Source organism: Sycon ciliatum, chromosome 10 (genome assembly GCF_964019385.1).
Source record: "Sycon ciliatum chromosome 10, ocSycCili1.1, whole genome shotgun sequence".
In the NCBI taxonomy this organism is placed as follows: domain Eukaryota; kingdom Metazoa; phylum Porifera; class Calcarea; order Leucosolenida; family Sycettidae; genus Sycon; species Sycon ciliatum.
This window is the reverse complement of record NC_088652.1, coordinates 29,681,195-29,705,761: the sequence shown is the minus strand read 5'-3', so window position 1 is coordinate 29,705,761 and position 24,567 is coordinate 29,681,195. Positions and strand designations below refer to the sequence as shown.

The 24,567-nt window shown below is 49.4% G+C and overlaps 1 long non-coding RNA gene across 1 annotated transcript; it reads left to right on the top strand.

Annotated features, from left to right (window-relative positions):
• The first annotated feature begins 4,772 nt into the window (after window positions 1-4,772).
• LOC135826470 (uncharacterized) lies at window positions 4,773-16,361 on the top strand. Its single transcript, XR_010555306.1, has 3 exons — window positions 4,773-5,087; window positions 13,680-13,809; window positions 15,987-16,361. It is a non-coding gene; the product is annotated as an uncharacterized LOC135826470 (long non-coding RNA).
• The last annotated feature ends 8,206 nt before the right edge of the window (window positions 16,362-24,567 follow it).

Genomic DNA, 24,567 nt, shown 5'->3' with positions numbered 1-24,567 from the left:
GTCCGGTTAGTACATAAACCCCGTTAGTACATAAACGACAGAGGTGTCCATGGCTGGCAGGGGACGAATCCGGCGTGCGCCCCGCAAACAAGCAATGCTGGATCTCAGCAGGGCAAAAGACAGCCGGCACCGGATCCACGACATGACCTGGCTGTACGGCTCCTTCGTCTTCTCTGAGACTAGAGACGCGACACGCTTGTAAAAGGTGGTGGCGGATTTCCCCATCCCACCACTGGCTGAGAAAACCAATGGCAGGAAGGTGGCATGCTCAATATCCCTGACGCGTTGGCCATAGTGTCGACGTTTTTCCTTCTCATGGCGCTGGTACGTGCTGGTGAGTGAGGAGGTCCGATTCGATTGCACGAAAGGGTTGAAAACCCGTACATCGAGAAACACACGCTCGAATCTTCCACCCCACACACCACTAGCCGCCACATCCAATCGGGCCTGGTCGTCAGTGATAGCGGTTCGGTTCTGCAGCCTTTCTCCAGTTAGCGGCTGGAGTCAAGGCTCGACTGCCACATTCGTGGCAACTCTCTTGAGCAGATTCGCTGTCACGTCACGAAGCTCGTTGTGACGGATTGTCGGGTAGCCGCCAGTGCTGCAGGAAAGAGCGTGGGTCACATCGAATGGCTCGCCACACACACACACACACACACACACACACACACACACACACACACACACACACACACACACACACACACACACACACACACACACACGCTGATGGTAGGCGGCTGGGCTGCCATCCATACCGCAGAGCTAGGCCATCCCTGAACTCACTCTTGGATAGGGAGAACTCATGACGTGAGACTTCAGTGGACGGCAGGTTAGCCAGCTGGATGCTCCAGATTCGCGGGCCAGGTGGACAGTACGCTGCAGGCTTTCAGGAGCTGCGGTGATGAAAGACGCAGCAGCCTCCTGAATACGGCGGCGGGCTTCATTGCGTACCCTGGTCTTCATGTGGCTGACAGTGGCCAGCGCATCACCAAGCTGTGGGCACTGAGCGACGATGTTCTGAACGAGCGACGAGATGATAGATCGAGAGGAACAGTACTGCGTCCCCAGTGTGGTCGGGTCAAGCACACCGAGCCCGCCTTCACGGCAGGGGAGAGAGAAGAGATTTCTGAGGGCGGAGTCAATAGGCTGTCCCGTCAAGTTTGGTAGAAGCTTGGTGTAGATGATATGCTCAACGGGTGCCATGGCTTCCGGAGCCTTCTTCTGAACTCGGCAGAGGAACGTCCACCTGCTGGCGAGGCCACGCATGAAGGCTGCATATGCTGCTTGTGGTTGAGATAGGGCAAAGGAGGTCAGCACATCGATCTACTTGCACCATGCATCTGCCTTCTTCTGGAGGTAATCCTGAATAAAGGCAGGAGTGCCTATCGCCGCACCATCAGCACACTGGGTACATACTCCCGTAGACTGGAGTTTTTTGGCCGAAAAGCGTGAGTCTCTTGTATGAGCAAAATAACACATTTGTGAAGCATCAACACAATTACATAAAACGAATGATATACATGTATTTGAACAGACGTCGAGGTGACAAAAGTCAGTAATACTAGTCTGTGTTGTAATTAAATTTTGTTGATTAGTACAACGATGCTTTCTGATGAGCGTTGTGCGAAGGCTAGTTCCAGTAGTTCCATGCATTTTTATATTTTCAATCGTTCCTATTATTGTTCGTCACGTTACATTTGCATCATAGTTATGTCTTTGTCCATCACCACTAAGGCACTTTCTCTAGAACTTGTTCGTGACATCTCAATAAAACCTTCGTGACATGACGCTTCAGCTGATTCTGTGTATCGCCATGTTTTGCCATTCAAACGAATGATTATACATGTACAGTGTAGTAATGATTACAAAGAGCGGAGTCCTCCGGATTAATTAATGATTATACACACTCAGTAGGATCACTGCAGCGTGCAGGTTCACTGCCGGGATGCGTGCTTCAGCCACCACTAGCACTGCAGGGGACTCGGGCAGGGCAGGAGCAAACATGCTCCTTGAGCCACGCAGGCACATGGCACCACAACGCACCAGGGTAAACTCAAGGCGCCAGCGCAGCAAGGAGATAACCTGCGCGTATGACTCCTTCAGTCCTTGCTCTTCTCACCCAGGACTGCCAGTACTACACAGTGTAGTAGACATACAGTTCATGTCAGGTGTTCGGATAGGGGAAATCCCCTCTACTACCTGTATAAGTCGAGAACAGTTGACCGACGGCGGTAAAGACATTACTACTTAGACAATGTGCATTGGATCATTTTGGGTTTGTCAACGCACGTTATTCACTGCACGCGACACACTACTCACTCTGACAGAATTCCTGACACGTACATTACAGCAGTGTATGGTGCAGCACATTATGATATCTGGGTGTCATTCTGGACGAAAAGTGCTTCACTCTGGACAGAGGGCACAAAATCTGTCTGTGCGGTAGCTTCAAACATTTGGTTGATAGGACTTTGAAGGTTGTGTATCGCCTAGGCTATAGCTTATCAGTACAGCAATAGACCAGTTATACATGTAGAGAGTCTCTGCGTTCCTTCAATTTCCGGTTCGTGTCACGTGTCAAGGTGCACTTTTCAGCTCAAGTCATTGGAGTGTTTGAATTTGACTGAAATGTCAGTGTACAACTTCCCACGGGACTTTCTGAGAATTACCCATACTTCAAGCGGTGTATACTGATTCTCACTAAAATACATGAATATGTCTAACAGTAGCTGAGAGTGCATCAGAAGCATAGAGAGAAGGCTGGCAATATTCCCCACTGTAAGTACATGTATAACATGGAGAGTTTACCCTTCCTCTCTCCATACTTCTGCCCCCCCCCCTCTCTCTCATTCCTTCTGTCGTCCACATGTATCAAAGGAGGCGAAATCGCCTGTTTGTGGTGCGACGTAATAAACTTCTACAACAACAACAACAAGTTTAAAACGAGTGACTAGCAGCTCTCAGGACCCGCGGTGCAGGTGAATATTGTCCCGTAGAGCCTGCAAGTCACGTGACCATTTCTCTTATGCCTTGTGAGGGTTGACAGTGACCACTATTACTGTCAACATACACGTTCATGCTCTATGTACATTATTTATTATGATGACGTCACAGGTTGTTGTTCTCAGATATACAGAGATAGGCGATACACAAGAAGCCTCTTTAACGGGCAAACAGAATAGAATTCACGGTGGCGTGGTGAATGATTAGAACACAACAGAATAGAATTCACGGTGGAATGGTGAATGATTAGAACACAGCAGAATAGAATTCACGGTGGCATGGTGAATGATTAGAACACAGCAGAATAGACTTCACGATGGCATGGTGTATGATAAGAACACAACAGAATAGAATTCACGATGGCATGGTGAATGATTAGAACACAACAGAATAGAATTCACGGTGGCATGGTGAACGATTAGAACACAACAGAATAGAATTCACGGTGGAATGGTGAATGATTGGAACACAACAGAATAGAATTCACGGTGGCATGGTGAATGATTAGAACACAACAGAATAGAATTCACGGTGGCATGGTGAATGATTAGAACACAGCAGAATAGAATTCACGATGGCATGGTGTATGATAAGAACACAACAGAATAGAATTCACGATGGCATGGTGAATGATTAGAACACAACAGAATAGAATTCACGGTGGCATGGTGAATGATTAGAACACAACAGAATAGAATTCACGTGGAATGGTGAATGATTGGAACACAACAGAATAGAATTCACGGTGGCATGGTGAATGATTAGAACACAACAGAATAGAATTCACGGTGGCATGGTGAATGATTAGAACACAACAGAATAGAATTCACGATGGCATGGTGAATGATTAGAACACAACAGCATAGAATTCACGATGGCATGGTGAATGATTAGAACACAACAGAATAGAATTCACGATGGCATGGTGAATGATTAGAACACAACAGAATAGAATTCACGATGGCATGGTGAATGATTAGAACACAACAGAATAGAATTCATGATGGCATGGTGAATGATTAGAACACAACAGAATAGAATTCACGATGGCATGGTGAATGATTAGAACACAACAGCATAGAATTCCCAATGGCATGGTGAATGATTAGGTCGACTTATTACCTTTCCCCACAGATTTCCTACAATGTAGAGACCGATAATCGATAGACTGCAAGTAACCGTGGTAACAGGATAGTGTAGCTTTCTCCATGTCGCTCACTCACTCACACGCACTACTGCTCATGCTGAGTCCTACATGACGCACATGTCTATGACCCGGCTTTCCTGGTTGGTGACGAGCGTAGACGCGGATCCGCGGTAGGAATCCGCGGACAGCACTATGACTAGCTGACGGAGCTAGCTGGAGGTGAGTGAGGAGGCATGGTTTGAGCAAGAAACGATAACGCTGAAAGCCGGAACAGGGCCTAGGCGCCTGGTCATATCGCATACCGGCTGCAGTAGACCTGCTACCTGCTACCAGTAAACAATCCGTCATACACGTAGATTCTACCGCCGTAGATCTACACAGCCTCACAGGTAGATCTACACGTGCATGTCCATCACCCATCTCCCAATATCCGTACATGGTCGCAGAGTAGGTCTACATAATTGTAGCACCTGCTGGATGGCACGACATGAGACATGAGCATATGGGGTGGACTTGTGCCTGCACCCGTACTAGTAGATCTACATACAGTGTAGTACAAGGGATGAGGATCTACGACGGAACGTCATTTCCGCCCGACCAGGCTCGGCTTGGCCCTCCGCTCCGGCATACCACAAATCGGTTGTCTTTTTTCTTTGAGGAGCTTCAAGCTCGGCGTGCCAATTGCCGGCAGCAAGCTAGCTGGAAGACGCGTCGACGTTCTGGACTGAGTCACAAGTGTTTTATCCAGTCGTGTTCAGGATGTCGGGTTGAGTTTGAGTAACTGCTTCTCAGTTGTCATAGCGGAACGTGTCGGTTTTCCGTGCATGGACTTGGCGTTAGAGCGGGCTGAAAACTGCACTTGGAAGCTTGGTATCGGAAATTCCTACATTCCCCTCTTTTGTAGACGACTGTTGGTGAAACTCGGCATACACAAGTGAGTACTGTGCGTGTGTGTGTGTGTGTATGTGTGTGTGCGTGCGTGCGCGCGCCCGTGTGTGTGCGTGTGTGTGTGTGTGCGCGTGCGCGCGCGCGCCCGTGTGTGTGTGTGTGTGTGTATGTGTGTGCGTGCGTGTGCATGCATGTGTGCGCTGAGACCAGAGAAAAACAGGACTAACTTGAAGAACATGTGGTGTTCCAAATCTCTATAATAATTATAGTTCTAAAATTTTGAAGGACGCTTCACGCAGCTTCATTATACTTGAATGGTTTGCAGGCAAGCTGCCTACACTCAAGAGAGCACTGCATTTCACCCAAATCCATTACAGGTATCGTTTCAACGTTTCGGTCTTCATGACCATCATCAGGAATGAAGTGGAAATGGAAAAAAACAGCAGTATAAAAGAAGGAAGCAAAGCGCAGTACCTAGTGAGAGAAGTGCAAAGCACGTTGTGATAATAGTTCTACTCTCCATAATAACGTAATCTGTAGGACCACGCAAAAATTACAGTAAAACCTGTAACTAACGACCGGCACCGTGACTAGCGACCACCGTGACTAACGACCACCTTGCTGCAGCGGGACGCAACATCCTGATGTTCATCGACAACTGTCCGGCTCATCCAACACTCGACCTTGAACATGTTGAGTTAGTATTCCTCCCCCCTAACACAACATCGAGGCTGCAACCCATGGATGCAGGGATAATCCAAGCTATGAAGCTGAGGTACAGAAGGCGCATTGTGCAACACTTGTTGGCAAGAATTGATCAAGAAACACCTGCTTCAGAACTGGCCAAACAAGTGAACGTTCTGGATGCCATCATGTGGCTTACAGCATCATGGAGTGAGGTGCAGCCCACAACAATCCAGAAGTGCTTCAGCCATTGTGGATTTGCAGTAGAAGCACCCTCATCAGAGTTGGATGAACCTGAATTTGACGAGCTCCCTGCTGCAGAGAGTGTCCTTGAAGATCAGACATTGTCGGATTATGCACCAATAGACAACGAGCTTGGAACAAACGAAACTCTGTCTGATGATTGGGAGAATAGAATCTTCCAAGAAGCACGGGGTGAGCCTGATGATCATGATGATGCGGTCGATGCCAGTGGGGGATGAGTGTGATGCTGAAGAGTCCACTGAGTCCACAGAAGTCAGAGAAGTATCCGGCAAAGAAGCACTGTCCTGCATCTCAACATTGCAACAGTTTACGTTGCAGCGTGGCTTGTCTCCCATGGCAATGGACGTAGAGAAACTTGGTGCCTTCGTGAACAAACTTGAAGCCCAGCGCAAAGAGAAGCTTCAACAGGGAACTCTGGACTCCTGGCTTCAGAAGTAGGAGCAGAATTTAATGTCTGCAATAAAACTTGATTTTCTCTCTCTCCAAGTGTTGTATGATCTGAAAGAATAATGTCAGTACGCAAGTGGTGGGGGATTGTATTATCTGCATTTTGACATACATATCATATAATGGGATCCATATATGGTCACGCGGTGCAAACCTCTAACTAAAGACCACCTGCCACTAAAGACCACTTTTCCGGGCGCCAAGGGGTGGTCGTTAGTTACAGGTTTTACTGTATGGTGTGTTGAGAGTTATGGTATGTAGAAAACCGTGTGTAAAATGCAAGATGTACGTGAAAGTGAAGTCGGGTTCAACCATGCAAACATATACTCACTGTAGCACCATGGACATGAGATGCAATCAATGCTGCACAATACATGTATTATGCACAGAACAGAACAACAAGGACAATCAAGGCTTGTTTGCTGTGACTTGAAGTTTCATGCTCTCACAATCATCAGGCAACATGAACATTGGGTGCCGACCATGCCAGTATATATGCCAGGGGATGGTGGTATGAAAAGCTGTGAGAATGTGGGGGCTAGCAGTGTTATTTTAGGCAGGAGGCTGTGTGCAGAGTGTGTGGTTGTTGAAGGCAGGGGCTAGCAGTGCAATGTTAGCGCAGAATGTGTGGCTTGTGTGGGCAGGAGGTGGTGAGCAATGTGTGTGGATGTTGTAGGCAGGAGGCTATAGTCTAGAGCTAGGAGTGTGATATTAGCGTTGTGTACATGTATATGGCTGGTGTGGGCAGGGTGTTATGAGCAAGGTGTGTGAACGTGAATGGTGTGGGCAGGGTGTTATGAGCAAGGTGTGTGAAAGTGAATGGTGTGGGCAGGGTGTTATGAGCAAGGTGTGTGAACGTGAATGGTGTGGGCAGGGTGTTATGAGCAAGGTGTGTGAACGTGAATGGTGTGGGCAGGGTGTTATGAGCAAGGTGTGTGAACGTGAATGGTGTGGGCAGGGTGTTATGAGCAAGGTGTGTGAACGTGAATGATGTGGGCAGGGTGTTATGAGCAAGGTGTGTGAACGTGAATGATGTGGGCAGGGTGTTATGAGCAAGGTGTGTGAACGTGAATGGTGTGGGCAGGGTGTTATGAGCAAGGTGTGTGAACGTGAATGGTGTGGGCAGGGTGTTATGAGCAAGGTGTGTGAACGTGAATGGTGTGGGCAGGGTGTTATGAGCAAGGTGTGTGAATGTGAATGGTGTGCGCAGGGTGTTATGAGCAAGGTGTGTGAACGTGAATGGTGTGCGCAGGGTGTTATGAGCAAGGTGTGTGAACGTGAATGGTGTGGGCAGGGTGTTATGAGCAAGGTGTGTGAACGTGAATGGTGTGGGCAGGGTGTTATGAGCAAGGTGTGTGAATGTGAATGGTGTGCGCAGGGTGTTATGAGCAAGGTGTGTGAACGTGAATGGTGTGGGCAGGGTGTTATGAGCAAGGTGTGTGAACGTGAATGGTGTGGGCAGGGTGTTATGAGCAAGGTGTGTGAACGTGAATGGTGTGGGCAGGGTGTTATGAGCAAGGTGTGTGAACGTGAATGGTGTGGGCAGGGTGTTATGAGCAAGGTGTGTGAACGTGAATGGTGTGGGCAGGGTGTTATGAGCAAGGTGTGTGTGAACGTGAATGGTGTGGGCAGGAGGCTGTGGAGACATATCATTTAGGTGACACCGTGGTATTTTAGGAGATACTTGTTCTCGTGTCGGCACTTGGACACCATTTCCGAGCGCTTGTTGAGGCTGGATGGTGACCCTAGCGTGTTCAGGATGTGGTACTTTTCTCTGGTACAGAAGGAACACCGCTTTGTGATGTTGGAATATGCTCGGGGCGCGATCTTTTATCCTCCATTCAACTTTGTACGGGGCGCTGGATTTCTTCAGTTTCCAGATGTAGTTCTAGAATTCAGTGCAGCTATAATGCCCAATAAGACCAAGAGTACAGGAACACCAGAGTGTGCAGCTTGCGGCCTTTTCTGCTATGGGTGTCTGTCACGGCCGAATTCTGTCATTACATCATATTTGGCGCAGATCTGAGGCGGGAAACGGCGTAGTGCGTACAACTGAGCTGCAGTTGTGCAGAAAGAGACCTGCTTGAATCCTGCTTGTACGCATTACATCACTAAAATGATGTAATGACGGAATTCCGCCTTGACAGCAACCCATCCAAGCTGCACACTCTGGTTTTCATGTACTCTTGATTAGGACTAAACTGTCAAGCTATGGCTACAGGTTGATTGAACTGGGCACGTGAATCTCCACTGTACTTGCCACATGCCCCTTGTATTAGATATTTGTCTGTAGAGTCATAATCCTGATGACTGGAGCCATCCAAACAGTACTCACTGACTCAGTAATACTGTAATACTGTAATACTGGTGAACTGCTCTGGTGTAGATCTACTTTGCACACACACACACACACACACACACACGCACACACACACACACACTACTACTACTACTACTATAGCATGACTGCCCATTGGGCAATGTCACCCCCGGAGGGGGCCAGAGTTTGGAGTGCACCGTCATTGGCAGGACTTCTGGTGCCTCGTCAAATCTTGCTGTTGTCGGAAACGTTTCGGGCAATGCATGCAGATCAGCGGCAGTGATTCCCTATCGGCTGCAGCAAGACGTTTTCCACGGTTGCAGTTATGGCGGTTAAAACCAGCCCGGGACTTGAAGCAGCGATTGCAGCGTTGACAATGCTGGAAGCAGCAACTAGCGAGAGACGCCGTCAATGCCGTATCTGCATGTTCAGGGAGTGCAGGCTGGCAGCGATGAACTGCAAGCCCACCCTTACTACGGAACCATCGGCAGCAACTGACGCACTGTGCTGAACCACGCTGTTGGTGGACGGGAAGTTGGCGCTCAGCCAAACACTTGTGCCGTGCCTTGTCTTGAGGACGAGAGAAAGCCCGGTTGCAAGATGAGCAGAGTACGGATTTCTCTACTGCCCGAGGAGGCTGAAAAACCAGAACCTGCTCTCGCCAAGCTGACCGGTCTTGTGCGCAATCAAACCAGTTTGGAATGGACTTCGTGTCAGTAGCCACAACGTCTCTCCACCTACGCCTGGGACCGCAGAAGGGGCGCGCAGCCAACAAAACGACCAAACAACAGCTGCAATGGGACACGGTCCTCCGACATCCGAGCCACATGACCAAGCCACTCTAAACGACGATGGCGCATCTTAACAGAGAGTGGCACTGGGTCACCCCAGTGACGACGTAACTGCGCAGACGTGATGCGATCGGATTGCTGCTGACTGCGAGGGATGGCTAATATTGTGCGGATGCAGCGATGATGGAAGGCATCCAAACGTCTACTATCAGCTTTCAAGGGCGTCCAGCACTCACTGCCGTACAGCAAAATGGACAAGACACAGGCCACGTATAGCTTTCGCTTACTGACTAATGACAGCGAGCGATCCGACAAGACTGGAAGAAGAGCTCCAAAGGCTTTGGAAGCCTCAGCTATGCGGCGACTGACGTCAGTAGAGGAGCGGGCATCCGGTGTCACGACGGACCCCAGATAAATGAAGGATGGAACGTGCTCCACAGTATCACCGTTGACGTTCATATCGGCTCTATCAGGCATGTTGACTTGGCTACCTGCCACGAGAAATTTCGTTTTAGCAGCGTTGACGCAGGGGCCAAACGAAGAGGCAACCGTGCAGAATGTTTCAAGGCACTTCTCAGCACCAGGGCGGTCTTCAGCGAGCAAGACCGCGTCATCTGCGTACTCAATGTCGTTGATGATTGCGGCAGTAGACTGGCGAGCGGGCTTAGAGAAAAGGTTGCCATTGATGCTAAATTGGATGGGGATGCCAGGTGGATGGTCGCTGTCCTGCATCACTTGTGCCCACCGCTCAAGCACAACACCGAAGTACAGACTAAAAAGTACTGGGGCCATCACAGCCTTGACGGAGGCCATTGTTGACCGCAAACGACTCGGTAGTGCTGGCACCGACGCGCACAGCTGCCTGCATGCTCTCATGGAACGATTGGATTAGATTGAGGAGCCCTTCAGGAATGCCTAGCCTCCCCAATGCTAGCCAGAGTGCTTGGCGTGGTACGGAATCATATGCTTTCTTCAGGTCTACGAAGACACAGAACAGCTTCTGACGGTGCTCGTACGATTTCTCGATGAGCTGGCGAATGGAAAAGATGGCATCAGCGCAGCCGCGACCAGGGCGAAAGCCACACTGGGATTCTGGAAGTTATTGTTCCGCGACAAGTTGGAGACGGTCCTGAATGAGACGGCCACAAACCTTGCCAGCGACATCTAGGAGGGCAATGCCGCGCCAGTTGTTGCAGTTGGTCAAGTCACCCTTTTTGGGAATCGGGACGAGTTGGGCATCCCGCCAATCCTGGGGAACCGTTCCGTTGGTCCATGCAGTGTGAATAACATCAAGCAGAGCCTCAAGCAATGGTGTACCACCAGCTTTAAGCAGTTCAGGTGCAATTCCAGATGAGCCAGGAGCCTTGCAATTAGCCAGCTGGCGTATAGCCATAGCGAGGACCTCTAGCGAGGGAAGTTGGCCGAGTGACTCATCAACTTCACGCTGCTCAATGTGGTCAAAGATGGTAGCATCGAAGGTGCTGCGAACGTTCAATAGACGGGCAAAATGCTGCAGCCAGCATTTCTCTTGCCCCTCCTGGGAGCTACAGATAACTCCGTCACTGTCACGGATGGATGGGATGGAGATAGGTGATAATCCCGAATAGCACTTCTGTATATCACGGATTGCAGACCATGCGTGCTTGCCACTAAACCGACTTGACTCAACCACATTAGCTTTACGTCCAATCCACTCACTCTTTGCATTACGCACGGCAGCTCTGCACTTGCCACGAGCCTCGACAAAGCGACGCCTGTCAGCGCACACACACACACACACACACACACACATACACACACACACACACACACACACACACACACACACCACACACACACACACACACACACACACCACACACGCACGCACGCACGCACGCACGCACACACACACACACACACACACACACACCACACCACACACGAACGCACGCTCACCGCACTGTACTGTATTGACAGCTACCCTAACGGGTCACGCCGCCCTCCACCCAAGCATGGGTATGATGAGGGGCAGTGGCAACAAAAACAAAAACAGCAAGCAGAGAGAGATAGCAGGAGAAAGACAGCGATAGTCGTACACATCTGGTGTGCGACGTATAGAAAAGAGAGATGACAAGAGATACGCAAAAAAGGAAACAATAATTATTTGAACCTGTATTATTGCATACACACACACACACACACACACACACACACACACACACACACACACACACACACACACACACACACACACACACACAAACACACACACACACACACACAAAGTCGGTGGTGCTGGATGTTTCGCCAAAGGCTGTGACGACTCGTTGCCTACGTCCCGATAAGTAGCTTAGATACAAAACAAGCGCCATAGAAGACAAGCCATTTATAGGTCGCGAATTGGAGTTTGGTGTCGCACTTTATCAAACGCTTTGCGGAGGTCAAAAATCATCACTCCGGTGTGGAGTCTCTGATGTGCAGCTGCTAAGTAGCGATCTGTGTTTAAAGTAACCGCATCTTCCGTTGCGTGGTGACTTCGATAGGAAAATTGAGCAAAAATACGCACAAACGCGTGGTTTCACGCGACGTTTACACGCGCCAGTTGTGATTACAGCTGTAGGTGTGATCGCCACGTCCACTTCTGGTCGGGAAAACTGCTCTACTAGATCCCTCCGCCCCTTGCCCTTGAAGGGCTTCCTAAAGCCGTCCACCTCTGGTCGGGAAAACTGCTCTACTAGGTCACTGCACTCCTTGCCCTTGAAGGGCTTCCTAAAGCCGTCCACTTCTGGTCGGGAAAACTGCTCTACTAGGTCACTGCTCTCCTTGTCCTTGAAGGGCTTCCTAAAGCCGTCCACTTCTGGTCGGGAAAACTGCTCTACTAGGTCACTGCACTCCTTGTCCTTGAAGGGCTTCCTAAAGCGAGTCTGAATGAACTGTTTTATATCTGAGGACACCGAAGCCTGCTCCGGGTCGTCCGTGCTCACGCCCACACACGAGGGTACCTGCCCACTCGTGGTGTCGTTCAAATCAGCTTCACTCGTGCAGGCCTGCCCACTCGAGGAGCTAGGTGGAAGCAACAAACTTCCACCCGACAAACCAAATTTGGGCATGCCCAAGGAACTGGCGATTTCCCGGGGTTGAGTGCCTGCACTCAACCTGGAAAGTTTTGGCTCCGATCCATTGGACTGCGAGGACTGGCCCCTGGCCAGATCCCTTCTACATTCCGCTGTCGCTTCCAAAGCACGTTGACGATCATTGATCGGAGCAAGGAGATCCATAACGGGCTGATGAAACAGCTTGCCGGATTGAGTTTTCATCCATCTCTAATCGCGAGAAGAAGAGCTGCTCAGATTTTCTAAATCACTTTGTGTCGAGCGGAAATCAAAATGGCAACTGTAGTGATGTGGTTGCGTGATTATGTTTTTCCATGCTGTAAAGTTCCGGTTGGATATTTTTTATGACGTCACAGGCAATACACTGTTATATCGGAGCTTGAAGCTCCGATGCGTAACTAGAAATCCTGTCTGCACAGCACAGTGTGGGGGAGCTGTACTATCAAGGTGGTTATGTAACGAATTTTCACTATTCATTACATACTGGAGATAGTGAAGTTTTAATTTGGCAACGGTTAGTTCCCCAATTCCACACGAGGGTGGTGAGTGGGTATTTTCTCAAATGCAGAAATTATTCAAATATTCATGAGGCACAATCCTGCAACAGCAACTTCAGCTCACCAGTGTCAGGTACATGTACATCACCCACGGCACCCGGGACGGGGACTAATTACCCACAACACCCGGGACGGGGACTAATTACCCACAACACCCAGGAGGGGGCTAATTACCCCCGGGACTGGGGCTAATTACCCACGACACCCCCGATACTGGGCTAATTACGCACAGCACCCGGGCCACCGTTAGGCGCTGCATCTGCCGCTAGTGTTTACCGGTGTTAGCGATAACTTACTTATTTCATCCGGGATGGGGGGGGGGGCTAATTACCCACGACATCCAGGATCGGGGCTCAACACCTACGACACCCGAGACCTCTCTCTCACTGCCCTCTCACCCCTTATCTCTATACGTGTGTGTCCAGGTCTTTCATGTCTGTTTGTGCACGTGTTTGTGCGTTCCTGTGTGCTTACTCACAGACGAAAATGTTCCGGTTCTCACACCAAGAGTTACACTTTGCAAACAGTTTGAAGCACAGTTTGACTGCACTGGGAAAGGATTTGTAAAGACATCTTCACCCACCAGTGTTCCCAGGGATGCCACACACCTGTAAGAGTTTTGGAAATTCCTGATTGTTCTTGGTCATTGCAGGTTTTCGTGTGTGTGTGTGTGTGTGTGTGTTTGTGTGTGTTTGTGTGTGTTGTGTGTGCGCGTCTGTATGTCTTTGTGGTCCACTTCACAACAATAACACACACAGAAGTCTCTGCTGTGAGCACGGTGGCTCGGCAATGGCTTTATTATTGATATTATTATATCTCCTTCCTGATTTTTTTCTTCCTTGAATAATTGTACGCATAGGGCCTGATAAGAAAAATTAGCACAAGACACTGCTGCTACTGTAGTCGCACAGCAAAACACACAGAAAACGACAAAATGTTACAATGAATGTAACTTTGGCGATGGTGCCATCGTGAGAATAAAGAATTCAAACACCCGTCCAAGCTAAAGGACCGACATCCCTGCCCCAGGACGGCATCTCGAAACCCCCACACACTCACCACACGGTCATCATCCAGCTTCAGTTCAATCACTGTATTCTTCCCCTGCAGACTCAACCCCCCTGTCACTAGCCATACAATCTGAAGCTGTATGTAACCATACAATGGCCCACGACGCACACACCACCCCTACGTTTTTTAACTAAAAAAGAAAAGCAGTCGTAACTGCAACAGCCACATGGCCAATAAGAAAAACCAATACGATATATCGATAAACACACACCCAGAAGTCAGGGGTGGGAGGGTGGGATACAAACTGCACCAACGAAAAGCCACTGCGAAGTGACAGGAATGCGGTCCAGCACAACATTTTTGCTGACTCAAAAAGTTGTGGGGAAATCCCAAAATCGGTGCGATTTTGCATGAGCCCAAATGTTCAAGTTACCCACAAAGACACAAGCTTTCCAACTCTCTTTGGCCGTTGGAAAGCGTACCGTCTTTGTGGTCCACTTCACAACAATAACACACACAGAAGTCTCTGCTGTGAGCACGGTGGCTCGGCAATGGCGACAGAAAAGGATAGCCCTGGGTACATGCCTTGCCATACACTCTGTGTTACCTGTCAAATTGTGTCATCCGATTCGGCTGCATAGCGCTTGCATAGATTCCCAATATTTGCCAATACGAGGTTTGGATTCGTCCAGCAAGGCAGACTGCACTATCCATGTTCCTGAACAACACTCTCGTTAACATCCTACTCGCGCAGCCTCTATAGAAAACAGCTCTCGGCCCTGGTATACGTCATAGAGATGTAAAGGCCATGGTAAATGCCAAGCATGTGTCTCGCCATACAATGGCTGGCCCAGCTGCTGATGTATGTGATCATGCCAAAACGTCTGTATGTAGGCCACAGTCCATACTGTACGGTCAGGGCATCGACTCGGTAGGTACCAAATGGCCCCCCTGAACCCAGGCATTCTTCGTGCTCTTCAGGCCACTGCGATAGCCACACAACTGAGAGCAAGGTTAAGACGAGATATGTCACTTCCGTGCCCAACGCCTCCACCTGTGAAACATACAAGTCACAGAAGCGAAGCACAAACACAACACACAACTGCAGGCCAAAGAGGTACTGTACTGCATTTCTCACTAATTCCCCGACAGTACTCACACCCATCAAACTGTGCCACTTTGGCAATATTTCTCTCACTCGTTTCCCGAAGGCATTCACACCCATGGAACTGCGGCATCAGCTCTCTTCCAATCTTTCTCTCTCTCTCTCTCTCCCTCTCTCTCTCTCATTACCCGAAGGCATTCACACAGACCAAACTGTGCCACTGCAGCATTAGCTCTCTGTCTCTCTCTCTCATTACCCGAAGGCATTCAAAAGACCAAACTGTGCCACTGTGGCATTAACTCTCTCTCTCTTTCTCTCTCTCTCTCTCATTGCCCGAAGGCATTCACACCCACCAAACTGTGCCACTTTGGCAATATCTCGGTGCCACCGCGGCATTAGTTCTCTCTCTCTCATTGCCCGAAAGCATTCACACCCACCAAAACTGTGCCACTTCGGCAATATCTCTGTGCCACCGCGGCATTAGCTCTCTCTCTCTCTCACTCATAGCCCGAAGGCATTCACACCCACCAAACTGTGCCACTGCGGCATCAGCTCTCTCTCTCTCTCTCTCTCTCATTGCCTGAAGACATTCACACCCACGAAATTGTGCCACTGTGGCATTAGCTCTCTCTCTCTCTCTCTCTCTCTCTCTCTCTCTTCATTGCCCGAAGGCATTCGCACCCTTCACACTTCTGAGCCGCACTGGGGCTCTCTTACACTTCACTGACAAGGACAAAGTAAGAATAGGATACCAGATATCCGGTAATCGGCTACACAACTATTTCACACGTTTTGGTGTTTGTCTCATTCATGCTCGTTACTCCTTATTCATGCTTCCGCAGGTACCCTTGTCTCATTCATGCTCGTTATTCCTTATTCATGCTTTCGTAGGTACCCTTGTCTCATTCATGCTCGTTATTCCATATTCATGCTTTCGTAGGTACCCAACTATTTCACACTTTTGGTGTTTGTCTCATTCATGCTGATATTCATTATTCATGCTTCCGCAGGTACCCTTGTCTCATTCATTCTCGTTATTCCTTATTCATGCTTTCGTAGGTACCCATAATATACCTTATAATGGTTTCTGTTTTTCATGTCCATGGATCATAGTGATGTTTCATCACTGGTTTAGCGGCAAAGCACCGAGAATTATGAGTAAATACATCCCTTGCACACAAATTGCATGACCCACCAGGCCCCTACATTATACTCATCCGCTTGTAAGAAGCTCGTTGCATGGTCTGACCACTCATTCAATGCAAAATGAATACCTTAAGCCCAAAACAGACATTGTTAATCATCATGTACACTTGCCTGATGGATAATTCAGCCCAGGTGGTATCTGAGGGGATTTATATGCCCTCGGCACAGGTGTGGCTGTAAAGCATCTCACTTGTCAGATTGCCGCTGTGGGCGATTCCAGCTTTTTCTTGGTGGCTGCCAAGAACTCGGCTAGCCTCCTCTGCTGCAATACCGCTACTGAGAATAGGAGGCAGCCACATCAAATCCATCCACTTCCGCGCCACTCAAGTATTGCAGCATCTCTGCCATCATGGTTGTTGTTGTTGTTGTTTCTTTATTTTACTTCACCATATGAACAGGCAAGACTGCCTTCTCACCGGGGCTGTTGGCCCACGGCTCTCACAATATGATGAAAATGTTTAAAATGTGTATGAAGAAGAAAGGAACGGAAAAGAAGATGAAATGAAAGGAAAGAAAACAGTAGGTATTAATTTTATGAAGGGGGGGGGGGGGCGGTATGAAATGGGTATTATCATAGTTGATGAGAGAAGTATGATATACAATATTCTTGTTCTATAGACTATTTAGTACGGGCATTTCATGAGAGTCATGCATGGGCAAGGCAGGATTTGGACTAGGATAGAGGACAAGAACATAATTGATGAGCATCTGTTCAGGCAGAATCTGTGAAGGAGACATAGTAGGCACAACATCGGAGAGCTAGTTGACGAGGGAGATGAGGTCATAGCCAGACAGCAATGCTTGAAACGTGTGGCGTACGTCGCAAGCGCGAATATCAGCAGGGAGAGAGTTCCATGTGGTACTGCCAACAAAGGCGATAGAGCTACGGCCTGAGGGACCAGGTAGGAACGGCACTCTGAGCAGCTGGCTGACCTGACCGCGCGTGACACAACTTCTGTCCACATCCGTGGCAATGAGGGAGTAGTAGGATTGGAACAGTGAGCTGGCTCTGCCATGAAGGCAGCGGAAGACGAAGAGAAGCAGACGTTGCACGTACAGCTGGTGGAGCTGAGGCATTGATAGTCTGGCAAATAGGGGAGCAGTGGGGGTCCTTCTGGGGAGTTGGAAGATGGCTCGTATGCCAGACTTAGCAATGCGTAGCAGTCGATGTAGCAGCAGTTTGGATAGAGCAGGAAAGAAACAGTTTGAGGCATAGCAGAGAACAGACTGGATCATACTCATGTACCAGGCCCGGCGGGCATTGAGTGAAAGGCACCGTCCATGGCGCCAGAGCTGCCCGATTGTAGTAGCAGTCTTGCTGGCAATAAAGTCCACTTGGGGCTTCCAGGACAGTTGGTCATCAAGCATGACACCGAGATACTTCGTGACTGGAGTAACATCAAGCACTGTGGTACCACACTTCACTTCAGATGGTCCATCCAGACACCCACGGGGTCTCACAAACATAACTTGGGTTTTACTGGCATTTAATAGCAGACCAATGTTGTCCAAGTACTCAGCGAGTCGTGTTACAGCGTTAGAGAGAACAGAGCACACTAAATCAGGCTGATAGTCGGAGTAGTCCAGAGCCACATCATCAGCGAATTCCTGGTGGCATACACTACCTGGTAGAACTGACGACATATCACTGGTGTACAGTACAAAAAGAAGAGGGCCCAGAACGCTGCCTTGAGGCACTCCTCGGGAGCATCCAACATATTGCGAAACTGAGTGTTCCACCCGTACACACTGCTGCCGCTCCGAGAGATAACTGAGGAACCATTCCAGTGGTGTGTCACAAATGCCAAGGTCAAACAGCACTTGCACAAGCCTGGCATGCTGGACTCTATCAAATGCCTTCGATAGATCTACCATTACTACCCCGGTGTGTTTTCGTTCCGATTTGGCCAATTTCCAGCGGTTGGAGGCAAGGATAAGAGCATCTTCTGTTGAGTGATTTCTTCGGTATGCAAATTGACTTGAAGGTAACAAGGAGTGATCATCTAGAAAAGTTGTCAGCTGTTTCTTGACAAAGTGTTCCAGTATGCGAGAAACAATAGGCAGTAGCGAGACGGGCCGATAGTTACGAGCTGACAGTGGGTCGCCATTTTTATACAATGGGCTGATAAGAGAATGTTTGAAAGTTGATGGCACTATACCAGACGCAAGAGATAAGTTGACGATCTTCATCAGGTATGGGGAGAGGGTGTCCGAGCAACGTTTCAACACAATACCTGGAATTCCATCACTTCCTGTAGCTTTATGTGGATCCACACATTGCAAACGCTTAGCGACATCATACAACGACACAGGTTGGAAGGCTGTAAGGGCATCAGATTTCGTAGGGCCAACTGGCATCTGTAGGTGCGTAGGTCGACTGGGGTCATGAACAACATCTGCAAAGAAGTCGCCCAGCTGGTCAGCTGATACCTGGGGTACTCGGCGGGTCTTCTTTCGTCCGGTGACAGTGTTCATCACGGACCAAAGTTTCCTCTGATCAGACGTATAGCATTGATCCATAAAGTAAGCATTCTTCAACTGTCTATCTAGCTTTCTGGCCTTGGCACGTGCAGCTCGGTGCTCCTGCTGGAGTGCCTCGTTTGCTCTATCTTGCATTAGACGGCGGTGCAGTCTGTTTCGGTTCCGGACACACTCAACCAGCTCGCGAGTCAGCCAGGGACATGGACGCCGGTCTGCACGGCGGCGGGTGGTGATGGGTGCATGTTGGTCAAGGGTGGAGAGAATAGCATTGTTAAAGGAAGTTGTCATGGAGTCAACATCTTGATCATCAAAACCGACAGACAGTATGCCATGTAAGTCAGTTTGAAAGCAGCCCCAGTCAATCTGATGGAGACGACGACCCGTGACAGTTGATGTTCCCTTGCGAGCAGGTTTAGACGGAATCGGTAGATGAGCGAGTATGGCATAGTGATCACTTATATCGAGGTAAATTATTTCACATGTTCCACTTATAGCTGTTGTTGAGAGGAAAAGGTCGAGAATGGTCTGGGAATGTGCTGTCACTCGTGTTGCAGAGGATACGTAATTCTTCAGATCAAATCTCGTCAGAATATGCTGAAGAGGGTGGGCAGCATTACCAGGCATGCTGAAATCCACGTTAAAGTCACCAACGAGTACTGTGGAATGTTGCCGTCCTTGACAAGCTTGCTCAATGTTATTCTCAAAACCATCCCAGTACGATACAGGTTTGTTTGGTGGGCGATATGTACACCCGAGAACAGTGGTTCGCCCATTACTTGTAATTTCGATCCACATCATCTCTAGCTCTGGACACTCCAGGTCCGTGCGCCTTCTGGCATGGACAGAATCATGACAGTACACAGCAACGCCTCCTCCATGTTGACAATAACGGTCCTTTCGGAACAGCTTGTAATTCGGAATCGAAATCTCGCCGTCGCTAATGCATGGCTTCAGCCAAGTTTCAGCCAGGCCGAGGACATGGATTCCACGCACAGCAAGGTACTGTTGCACTTCGCCGACTTTTCTCTGTAGACTACATATATTGAGAAAGGATACGGCAAGCATAGCCTGGCTCATGACTTGTGGTGAACGATTTCCCGCCGCTATCATTGGGAACTGAGTTCAGTGTCTGTGGACGCATCGTCAGTCGTCGTCCTGCCCTTGTCCTTGCTGACAGGAGTTTGGGAGGCCTTGGATTCGGGAGCATTGAACACCCAGCGACGACAGTATGCTCGACCCCGCCAGAAACCCTTAGAAAGCAGCACCGCAGCTGTGGGTGCGCTCACAGTGAGCCGAGCGAATGCGGTCGACTTCTCAGGTTTCGCACTTTGTATTTGACACTTGTAGACGACAATAACAGCTGGGTTGTTGGCATTCCGTGTCACGTAGCCACGAAGTCGTTCTTCTGTCACTGTTGGTGACAGCCCTCCAACATACAGAACGACTTTCCTGCGAGGAGCACATACATCCTGCCACGGCTCCTCCGGAACAGGTGTTGTCGATGGGGATGTAGCTGCCGCTCTGGCAGCCTGGACCAGGTCTTCAATCTGCCGTGGCTCAGGTGGCCTTGGGTTTGCTGGGATTTCTGCAGCCGGCTGCTGCAGCAGTAATTTGCAGGGCTGTTTAGTCATGTCCGCAGAGTTCTGAGTGACCACTGAGGCAAATGTTGGTGCATCCTGGACAGATTGCTGCTGCTCAGTGGCAGAAACTGGCTGACGACTGGACTGAGTCGCAGCATCACTGGGTGTAGGACTGACCACCGAGGCAAATGTTGGCGCATCCAGGACAGATTGCTGCTGCTCAGTGACGGAAACTGGCAGACGACTGGACTGAGTCGCAGCATCACTGGGTGAAGGACTGAGCTTGACCAGCAGCCTCTCTATGAGACGCTGGAGTTGGGGCTGCAATGCTGCCGTTACCTCCGCCACAACAGCATCTCGGAGATAGGAAATACACGATGGGAGGGCTTTCACGACCTCATCCCGCACAAGTTCCTGCAGCCGGGAATTTTCAAATTGAGAATTTTCTCCCAGCGGAGAATTTTCAAGCTGAGAGTTTTTTCTCAGGGATTCGAGGGATCCGGCACAGTCACTTGAGACAAACTCTGCGGCCTCCTCCGCTGAGAACAGCCTCTTGTTGGTCTTAGCGGAACCCTCGGGTGAGGAATCCATCGAGAGATCACCTCGGCCTCGTTTGTTGGAGCCACGCGGAAGGGAGCTCGATCTTCGTGTCGGTTTCTCCTTCGACATTTTTTGTTTTTGTGTTTTCTGGTATTGTCTCTAATCGCCGTTGATGGCGAACCTACCACCACTACACTGCCCTACCACTACTACTACTACTACTACTACTACTACTACTACTACTACTACTACTACTACTACTACTACTACTACTACTACTACTACTACTACTACTACTACTACTACTACTACTACTACTACTACTACTACTACTACTACTACTACTACTACTACTACTACTACTACTACTACTACTGCTGAGATATATCCACCTCCAGACCGGCCTGATGCCGACTGGGCTCTCCAGGAGCGAGAATCTACGAGCTGAAAAAGTTGTGTCCGGGAGTGGATCTGATAAAAGCTTCATGGTTTGATCATTCTCCACGGCCTCCAGACTTAGATTGACGCCGGCTCTCACACTACACCCGAACATCTTGCTGCTTGTGCAGAAGTTGCTTGCTGAGCGGTCGGGGTGTTGCCGCTACTTACTGGAACCCCGGAATTTTTTGTGAAAATCTCTCCACTCATTCACGCGGCCAAAGAGCCCATGCAGGGGCAGCACTGTGAGGTACGTCCATTATTACCGTGATGTGAGATAACTCGCTGGCTAGTTGCAGCTGGCAACATGCGCAACTGAATGCAGTACGCGACATACGGGTACCGACCGACCGACAAAGCTGGCATACACGGATGACCACCAGCAGGAAAATTAGTGGCTGACTGGCTGTGAAGGGCGAATATGGGTGCCCAGCAACATACTGCGTTGTGAACAATGTGGGAGTGATTACTTATACATGGTCGATGGTTTTACATGTTGACTGACAAACAGCAACATTCACCAGGCCTGCAGCAGATGCCACAATGGTTGGCTGACCAGTTGCACTGGACGAATCATTTGGCAGATTCTCCGCAGATAATACTGTATGTGACGGACTAGAAGTAGTAGCAATGGCCAAATTTGGTATATTCGCAGCAGATGACACTGGATTTGGCTGATAAGACGCAACAACAAAGTTGGCTGGACAGCATCAATGGACAAACTTGGCAGCCCCGCTGTAGATCACACTATATTTGGATGAACACCCGCAGCAGGCCGGCCGTACGTAACAATGACATGCTTGGCCGGCAGTTGACGTCCAGGAATCTGGCTGTTCAGCAGCAGAGGTAAAAAATGGCCGAAGCTGAAGAAAAACTAACCTGCCTACACCCCGGCAGCGTGAATATTTGACTTGCCAACATAAAACAGCCAAGAAATCGTTCAATCACGTCTTCCCTCTGACCACCAGCATCGATTTTCTTTCCTGCTGTAAAGCTACAGTTGAAGCCCTGTTCTCGTCGAAAGAGCACTCTTCCATGATCATGTTAGACCCAAAATGTCATAGAACTCCAAAATACAAACTGCACCAACGAAAGGCCACTGCGAAGTGACAGGAATGCAGTCCAGCACAACATTTTTGCTGACGCAAAAAGTTGTGGGGAAATCCCAAAATCGGTGCGATTTTGCATGAGCCCAAATGTTCAAGTTACCCACAAAGACACAAGCTTTCCAACTCTCTTTGGCCGTTGGAAAGCGTACCGTATGTGTGTGTGTGTGTGAGAGAGAGAGAGAGAGGTGTGTGTGTGTGTATGCGCGCATGGGTGTGTGTGTGCGCTCGTGCGTGCGTATGTGGGTACGGGTGTGCGTGTGTGTGTGTGTGTATGTACGCATGTGTGTGTGTGTGAGTGTGTGTGTGTGTGCGTGTGCGCGTGTTTATGTGTGTGTGTGCGTGTGTGTGTATGAGCGCATGTGTGTGTGCGTGTGCGTGAGCGTGTTTGTGTGTGTGTGTGTGTGTGTGTGTGTGTGTGTGTGTGTGTGTGTGTGTGCGTGTGCGTGCGTGCCTGTGTGTGTGTGTGTGTGCGTGCGTGTGTGGGTGTATGTGTGTGAGAGAGAGGTGTGTGTGTGTGTGTGTGTGTGTGTGTGTGTGTGTGTGTGTGTGTGTGTGTGTGTGTGTGTGATTGTGTGTGTGTGTGTGTGTGTGTGAGAGAGAGAGAGAGAGAGAGAGGTGTAAGAGAGGTGTGTGTGAGAGAGAGAGAGAGGTGTGTGAGAGAGGTGTGTGTGTGTATGTGTGTGTGTATGTGTGAGAGAGAGGTGTGTGTGTGTGTATGCGCGCAGCCTATGTAGCGAACGATTCTCCCGCCCGCAGGACCTCACCCGCCACCGAAGACAGAAACACTAGCTATGTGTAGAACGGTCCCCTTTCACCTCAATTACTCTCCTTGTTTCTTTTTCCTTTCTCGCTGTTGTCTCCCGCTTCTGGGAGCGACGTGGCCATTTTGTGGCAGTTGTACATAGTAGTAGTAGTAGCGCGCATGCGTATGTGTGTGTGCGCCCGTGCGTTGGAATGTGGGTACGGGTGTGTGTGTGTGTGTATGCATGCATGCGTGTGTTTATGTGTGTGTATGAGCGTATGCGTGTGTGCGCGTGCGTGAGCGTGTTTATGTGTGTGTGTGTGTGTGTGTGTGTGTGTGTGTGTGTGTGTGTGTGTATGTGTGTGTGTGTGTGTGTGTGTGTGTGTGTGTGTGTGTGTGTGTGTGTGTGTGTGTGTGTGTGTGTGTGTGTGTGTGTGTGTGTGTGTGTGTGTGTGTGTGTGTGTGTGTGTGTGTGTGTGTGTGTGTGTGTGTGTGTGTGTGTGTGTGTGTGTGGAGCATTATAGTAATAATGCAGATTAATGGGTGCACGCGGCTGCTTCGTGCTACCACTCAAACTATGCTGCTATGAACGTGCGCTGTACGTGCTCACATGGTACTCTATGCATCGTGGCATTCTATGTGTCATACAACGTGACACTCAACGCGACATTCATTCATGCGCGACGCTCAACGTAGGCGGCATGCGTCGTAGGCACTCAACGTGTCATACTAAAATTTGGCGTTCATGCGTGTCGCTCGCCTCCGATGTGGAAAGCGTGTGGCTGCGTTATGATGACGCGTGCTCGTAGCTTAACGTGGGTGGCATGCATCGTTGCATGTCTTGCTAGAGTTTGCTCTGCTATATATTTTCGATTCGTTCTGTGCGACAATCATTCTTCCTTGCTCGTAGTGTTATATATTTCGATTCGTTCTGTGTGCGGATCACTCTTGTCAGATCATTGTGTTTCACCCACCCACCTCCCATTTCTCATCTCTCATTTACTTTGATAAAGTAAATAAAGGGGTGTTGGCCATGCTCATTTCCGGCTACTCAGGGCTCTCGGTCTTCGTCCCTTGGACGTGACTATCCTCTTGGCTGCACCAAGATCCTGCTCTCTCTGTAGCCTCTCACTTCGCTGGCCAGCACCCTCCTAAC